Source organism: Apodemus sylvaticus, chromosome 3, assembly GCF_947179515.1.
Source record: "Apodemus sylvaticus chromosome 3, mApoSyl1.1, whole genome shotgun sequence".
Lineage (NCBI taxonomy): Eukaryota > Metazoa > Chordata > Mammalia > Rodentia > Muridae > Apodemus > Apodemus sylvaticus.
In genome coordinates, this window is record NC_067474.1 from 23087215 (window position 1) to 23095605 (window position 8391).

General features: G+C 40.6%; 1 non-coding gene across 1 annotated transcript; it reads left to right on the plus strand.

Annotated features, from left to right (window-relative positions):
• The first annotated feature begins 8043 nt into the window (after positions 1–8043).
• LOC127681847 (U6 spliceosomal RNA) lies at positions 8044–8155 on the plus strand. Its single transcript, XR_007977203.1, has one exon. It is a non-coding gene; the product is annotated as a U6 spliceosomal RNA (small nuclear RNA).
• Positions 8156–8391: the final 236 nt, after the last annotated feature.

Sequence of the window (8391 nt, forward strand, 5' to 3'; positions counted from 1 at the left end):
CTCCCCTCATGATGGCTTTCAAACTCTAGGGGCAACTTTCTGATTGGAGTTTGACTTTCCCTGTTGTTATGAGGAAAGAAGGTTTCCTGAGAACCTCTGTATACTTCCCTGACTTGTTGGGATTTAGTTAGCTGGAATTCTGGTTAATTCACCCATCTTTAATATATTTAGGATGGTTCCACCTTTAAATTCTTCTCCTATTTGAGAGTGGTGGTAAAATTGAGTTTCTGGACATAAAGGGGCATTATTTTTTTCACCTGAAATATTTTTACACTTACTCTAATTGTGTAACTTGAAGCGCTCAGTTTGTTTCCTAATAAATGTTTCTTCCTAAGACATAGGCACAACAGTTAGTTCTATTCCATTTCCAGCTTCTTGAACTTACGTGGGCAAAAAGGCAGGATAGAGGGAGGAGAAGTTAAGATGTAGGATGAGGGTAGTGCATATTCAAAGAACATCATTAAACACACCTTAGACTTCTTTTTTAAAGGATGTGTTAAAATGGCAACAATCACTTTAAATTGACAGTATAAAAGCAGTAGCATCGCACTGCTTCGACAAGACCCTGTGGTACAGTCACTGGGGGTGGGGGGGGGAAGGCTAAGAGTAGACATGGTTCAGCTGTGCACCTGAACTTGACAGCTCGTGGGTTCCATCGCTCTACTATGATGGCCTCATGACAAAGCTTGCTTTTCAATGAACAAAGGTGAGGTTTAGTCATTGCCATTTTAGGTTTTTTTTTTCTCCCAATTAATACTATGAAAAAAAAATCATTTATACTTGAATTTTCATTTATCTATAAATAGGATCTTCCAGGCTGGAAAAGATTTGAAACATCCTATTTTCCCCTTATGTCCAATTCCTGCCAAATGCATCATTATAGCACTAAGATTGAAACCATGTATATCTTCCATCTTACTTACACATTCCAAAACTTACAGAGTACAAGGCTCTGTGGAGGAAGGTGGCGTTAGAAACTCACTCTTGAATTTTTAATCTTAGCCATTCTGACTGGTGTAAGATGAAATCTTAGGGTTGTTTTGATTTGCATTTCCCTAATGACTAATGAAGTTGAGCATTTTTTAAGATGCTTCTCCGCCATCCGAAGTTCTTCAGGTGAGAATTCTTTGTTTAACTCTGTACCCCATTTTTTAATAGTGTTGTTCGGTTTTCTGGAGTCTAACTTCTTGAGTTCTTTATATATATTGGATATTAGCCCTCTATCTGATGTAGGATTGGTGAAGATCTTTTCCCAATTTGTTGGTTGCCGATCTGTCCTCTTGATGGTGTCCTTTGCCTTACAGAAACTCTGTAACCTTATGAGGTCCCATTTGTCAGGAGACAGCAGGTGTTGGAGAGGGTGCGGAGAAAGAGGAACACTCCTCCACTGCTGGTGGGGTTGCAAATTGGTACAACCACTCTGGAAAGCAGTCTGGAGGTTCCTCCGAAACCTGGGCACCTCACTTCCAGAAGATCCTGCTATACCACTCCTGGGCATATACCCAGAGGATTCCCCACCATGTAATAAGGATACATGCTCTACTATGTTCATAGCAGCCCTATTTATAATTGCCAGATGCTGGAAAGAACCCAGGTATCCCTCAACAGAAGAGTGGATACAAAAAATGTGGTATATCTACACAATGGAGTACTATTCAGCCATTAGAAACAATGAATTCATGAAATTCTTAGGCAAATGGATGGAGCTAGAGAACATCATACTAAGTGAGGTAACCCAGACTCAAAAGGTGAATCATGGTATGCACTCACTAATAAGTGGTTATTAACCTAGAAAACTGGAATACCCAAAACATAATCCACACATCAAATGAGATACAAGAAGAAAGCAGGAGTGGTCCCTGGTTCTGGAAAGACTCAGTGAAACAGTATTTGGCAAAACCAGAACGGGGAACTGGGAAGGGGTGGGAGGGAGGACAGGGGAAGAGAAGGGGGCTTACGGGACTTTCGGGGAGTGGGGGGGGCTAGAAAAGGGGAAATCATTTGAAATGTAAATAAATTATATCGAATAAAAAAAAAAAGAAAACAAAAAAAGAAACTCACTCTTGTCTGTTAGCTGGCCAGCTCTTTATGCTATGCATTTGCAAAGATGTGGTTTGCTAGGCTGGCACTGGAAAGAAATTCAATTCCTTGGAGGGGTTTATAGGTAGAGAAATGCAAATGCTGTTTCTCCCCCAGGAAACTGATCTTGGAAACTCAGAGTCCTATTGTCAGGGTCTAATGGGATAGAAAGGAGACCGAGTCACATATTGTGAACAAGACAGGTAAAGGTCCTTTAATACAACTTCAGTCTGAGCCAGCTGTTTTGAGCCAAAGCTAGCTACCTCTGCTCATAGGTGAACAGATTACATATATCATCAGAGAAAGCAACAAGCTTTTATTGATTTTTTTCCTAGGGTGACTACAGTTTGGTAATTGTTCATTGGTCACAGGCACTATTTCCAGAGATGTTTTCCTGCTGCTTGAGCATTCTAAGCTCCAGGTGTGTGGCCTAACAGGGGGTGATGGTCAGAGGTAAGTTTCTATTGTTGTGATAAACACCGTGACCACATGAAACTTAAGGAGAAAATGAGTTTATTTGGCTTAGATATCCCAGGTCACAGTCTCCTGATGGAAGTCAGGGCAGGAACTCAGAGAAGCTGGAGGTAGCTTTCTTATATAACACAAGACTACAGCAGTGACTTAAGTAATGAACTGGACTATATCCTGATGGCCCATAATCATCTTTCATAAATGTTCTGGCCTCATGGCTTGGTTTTGGCTTTCTGAACAGGTTGATCTAGGTGCCTGAGCTTCTGAGAAGGCACAGGAGGAAATGTGTTTCTTAAGTTACCAAAGTGTAAAGGAAGGCATTTCTGGCCTCCACATGCACAGGCACAAGTGAGAACAGCCTCATATTACCCCTGTCCCCAACCCCACACTCACTTACTCAAAGAGAACAGGACAAGTTAACTCTGTCTTATACTTTGGACAAAACATTTCTAAATGATCAAGCTCTCTGCAGGTAGAAGAGAGGAGTGTCGGACTCACAGGTTCAGGCAACAAAAAGTCAAGCAGATGTGAAAAAGAACAGCCTTTCACCTTTGTTAGTGCGTCTATGGACTGTGGTAAAGTGTCAGCTGTTTCTAGCAAAAGCGACTCTAAGTTTCTGTAAGGAAAACTTAAGCAATTGCTCTGTAATCCTCTTAGGAGGGATTCTGAGGTCAGGGAAGCCAGGAATGGTTTCCTCAGTCATGTGACTTCCTTCAAATGTCAGCTATATGTAAGAACAGAGTAAGCGATGCTATAAGGAGCTGTTATGTTTTTCTGCTTGGTAACAATTCCTCTTGTCCCCACTTGTCACCCTATTGACCAATACTTGTCTTAGCTCATGAGGGGCTCCCAATCTTTCCACAACTAATGCTTTATGGCAATAGAGCTAACCCCCCCAAACTCCCACCCTAAGATTCTCTTATTGTATTGGATCCTCACAATTACTTATAAGGAAAAACATCCCCCACAGCACACTTGACAAGCAAGCTTTTAACCATAAGGAGATGGCTTTAGTCATTGTCAGAACAAAGGAAAACATCTGAAGATATTCTAAGGTGGTATTTGGAGCTACCATTTGGTGACTGGAGAACATTTTTATTTTCCACACCTGCATCTTCTTTATAATGTAGTTTATTTCATTTTTAGCTAAAGTATAGTTATACCATTACCCCCTCTTCTCAGTCTCCACACCACCTCATCCCAGTCCACACTCCCTCTCAAATTGATTTCTTGGTTTATTATTGTATAACGCCCCCCCACACACAAACACACGCGCTAGAGGATTGTTCCTGTCTGTTTCACCCGAGTCATCTCCTCCATCATTCACCGCATTTTTTGAGTCCTTACTGAGCTGAGAATACAGGAGCTCAGTGATACACAGTCCTTACTTGTGGGACACAGCTATAAAGACCAGATCAGACGAGTGTGATACAGTGTGAGGGGACGCTCACTGTACCCTGATTTTATTTTGTCCTCATCCAGCGTATGTTGAGATTAGAAATCCCTGTACTGTCATTCTGGATTTAGAGTCATCTTACTAAAGAGCATGTGTATCAGGCTTGTACACGGCCGTCTATCACAGATTAAATATCAGCACAAGTTTCCTAATCTTTATTGAGACCTCATTGTCACATGGCAGAAGGTGGGTACCATGGGAATTAGACTGAGAGGAAAAAGAGAAGAGCCCCAAAGTTTACTGATCAAAACCATGTTCAGGAAGCCACGGTTTGCTTTAAGAGGTCTGTTTGAAGTTCTGCTCTGCCTGCACCCCAGTCTCCACTATGCCTGCAGGGACTTGAGGAGCAGACTGAATCTTATAATTTCCCCAGAGAGATGGAGATAAGTCCTGGGAAGCTCAGCTCTGGTTCACAGATGCTGCAGCTCCAGTGTATGTTAATGGAGAAGACAGGTTCTTTTTTCAGGATGAAGATACAAAATTCAGATTTTTTTTCCTACCTTCGAAGCAGAGCTGTAGGCCTTGGTTTAGGAATGTTATTTGACCCAAGGTAATGGAAGACACACAGACAATCCGAGGATTTAAACTCACAGGTCCTGCCTTTACTATGATCTGGATTTTGATCCTTGTTCAGCAGGGGACAGTTTATCAGAGTTCAGTCCCTGTCTCAGCTCAGCTCTGGCTTGGCTCTGAAGCTTGAACAAATTCCTCATCGGAATTTTATTTCTTCATTGCATAGTGAACGCATGAGTGTGCACACATCCACACAGCCACAATTAATGTAAAATGTACAGATTTAGAATCTTTTAGTTTTTCTCGTTTATCTATTATGCAAACTGTCTGCTCTTCCCAAATTTTATCATCTAAATCATATCATTTTAAACCTAGTTACATTTACTTTGTGTGTGTGTGTGTGTGTGTGTGTGTGTGTATGTGTGTGTATGTGTGTGTGTGTGTGTTTTGGGGGGATCAGTTCTTTCCTTCTACTGTGTGGGTCCTGACATACTTCAATTATTTTATAGGTTTGTCAGCCATGGGCATGGTCATTGTGCTAGATAATTTTATGCCAACTTGACATAAACTAATGTCTTCTGAGATGAGGGAACCTCACCTAATAAAATGCCTACATGGGATCAGGTTGTAGGCAGGTCAGTAATTTTAAAACTGCCCTACAGACCATGGTAGGTGGTGCTGTCCCTGGGCCGGTGGTCCTGGGCTCTATAAGAAAGCAGGCTGAGCACACCATGAGGAGCAAGCCAGTAAGCAGCACCCTCTCCATGGTCTCTGCATCAGCTCCTGCCTCCAGGTTCCTGCCATGTTTGAGATCCTGTCCTGACTTCTTCAATAGTGAGTAGTGATATGGAAGTCTAAACCAAATAAACCTCTTTCTGCACAACTTGCTTTCGGTTCTGATGTTTTATTGAAGCAATAGAAACCCTAAGACAGCCATCAATTAAAAAACAAAATGAAACAAAACAAAACACATGGTGGGGTGACTGAGTCCAAGCTTCTCAAAATTGTTACAGGTGAGAGAGATGAAGGGACAAATAGAAAACGACCCTGGAATGTGTCCATGCATAGGAACAATCCAGTTGTCACTGCAGGAAATTTTCTTTACATCTTTCTGCAAGGCCATGGATCCTGAGATTTGGGTCAGAGGACAGAGTTCATATCAGGTCAGGATGAAAGAGACTCCATCTAAGCTAAGTGTTAATCATTTACCTCAAGCTAAAGTCAAAGATGTCAAGGCTGAGGGCACTGGGTCTGATGTAAAGCCCTGTGCACCACTCTCCTGATTTATTTGTCTTTTGCACACTGAGAAATTATGAGAAGAAAACCGGGTAGAACTAGTCAGGTGCACAACTGGGATTTTGTCTCAGTTGGCTTGAGTCAGGTAAGCCTGAATGCATACATATTTATACTCTACCAAAGTTATTTTATAGTTTTGAATATGGAAATAAAAACATGGGTATAAATGCTTCATTGTCTTTTATGTATGGTATAGTCTTAAATATTTATTTTACTTTTAGGTGCATGTGTTAGTGTGCATATGTGTTTGTGTGTGTGTTCAAGGAAGCCAGAGACACTGGATTTCCCTGGTGCGGTAATAAGAGGTAGAATTGCCTAGTGCAAGTATTGAGAACTGAATTAAGGTTCTCTAGAAGAGCAACCACTCCTAACCACTGAGCCATCTCTCTAGCCCCTCCTGATGGTTTTGACTAATGGTGAGCTTCCTCTGTTTATACTTACCAGATCCTAGGAAATGAGTTTTTTAAAAGGACCATTTTTATTTTCTCTCTTGGTGTGTATGTCTCTTTCTGTCTCTCTCCAAGACAGGATCTCTCTATATAGTCCAAGTTGGCCACATACTTCTGCCTCAGTCTCCCAAGTTTTGGGATTATAAGTATGATTCTCCATACCTACCGACAATCTTACATAATTACTTACTCCAAGGGAAGTCCTTTGCTGTCTTTCAATGCTCTGGATAGGTTCAGATTGGGAAATGAGAATTTTCTCATAATTCTAAGACCTTGGTGAGCCAGTTTTTATTCTAAAGGATTGTTCTAAATTCTCATCAGTCACCTTTTCAGGTTTACAGGAACTGAATAAAACCATGAGACTTGAACCAGAAGCAAAATTTCTCAGGGTTCTTTTTCCCTCTACAGAATACAGTATTCGAACAGTAAGAGGAAAATGCATTCTGACAACAGTTACGTATTCCAGGCTTTGTGCACAGCCTCCAGTGATCTGAGCCACTTAGCTGGACATTGCCCACATCGTAGGACAAAATAATTAGTTAGACTTAAAGGGATCCGGGGCTTCAGCTGAGCCCACAGGCACCTCACAGACTGTGTTAATTCCAACTTTCCATTTGCTCCTGTGATGGAGTATCCTCCTGGCTAGGAGTTGTTCATTGTAGTGTATAGAAAAGGCAATGTCCACTCCTTCTAATTATGCTGTGGGATATACTGGCTTCTTTTCAGATTATATAAATCTTTAGTCTTTTACAGTTCCATCAGGATGCTTAGTGGGGCCACTGACTCCTGTATTATCCCCACGAAGTCACCTTTGCCTAGTTCTGAAGGCATTTATTTCATGTAGGCTTTCAAGAAGAAAATGAAATTTTCAAAGTCTGAGCTTTAGTTATAGATACAAGGGTGATAGCCACTAACTTTAACTGTAGTGAATAAAATCACTAGGTTCATTTCAGCTTCAGAGCATTCAAATGGAGTAGAGATGTTCATTTGGGCAAAATTAGGATGTGTCAGAAATAAAGAGCCACGTATTGGTCAATCAATATAATTACTTTTTGAAACTCATTGAGTCTTTCAAGATAGGAGAGTCAATTAGTGAACAGTAAGTTACCTTCGAAAAGAAACTCTTGCCACAGTTTATTTTTCAAAGGTATTATTAGAAAATGTATTTTTGAACAGTGAATACATTCTTAGCTTAGAAATCAGACATTTGATTAGAAGAAAATTAAAACACACTACCAGATACAGTGATGTGTACCTGTATCTAGCTATCAGACAGGGTGAAGAAGTATGGTCGCTTGAATGCAAGGGATCAAGACTGGCTGTAACAACATAGTGAGACTTTGGTTTTGTTTGTTTGTTTGTTTGTTTGTTTGTTTTTACAAAAGAGGATGTTTAACTTTTCAAACTTTTGAGTCACCTGCAGTATTCCAACTTGAAACTTGCCATCAAAACAGGATGGCCTTTTTCACATAGAAATGCTCTAATTTTGCACATAGCTGAGTTTGAACTTCTTGATGTCTTAAATTACATGAAATGAATAGTAATTCCAGAGTTGTCATCCTCATCATTGTCGTCTTCTTCTTCTTCTTCTTCTTCTTCTTCTTCTTCTTCTTCTTCTTCTTCTTCTTCTTCTTCTTCTTCTTCTTCTTCTTCCTCCTCCTCCTCCTCTTCCTCCTCCTCTTCCTCCTCCTCCTCCTCTTCCTCTTCCTCTTCCTTTTCCTCTTCCTCTTCCTCTTCTTCCTTCTCCTCTTCATGCTGACTTTAAAAAACAAAAATCAGGTGCTGTCTTCACCAGCACTTATACTAAAATTGAAACAATACAGGGAAGCAATATAGGAGCATGGCACCTGAACAAGAATGGCATGAGATCCATGAAGCATTCCATATTTCAAAAATAAATAAATAATAAATCAGAGTTAGCTTCTCTTTAAGATGACAATGATAGATATCCTCTAGCACCGATTTTCACTTTAATATTGAGGGTGGGGCAGAAAGATGATGAAATCAGAGATTGGGCATGGGAGAGTGTAAGTGACTTTTCTTTGCAATAGTTGGGTTGGTGTTGGGTAAAAACCAGCATCTGTGTGGCTAAGATATGAGATGATAAGGTTAAGCATTTCACAGGTG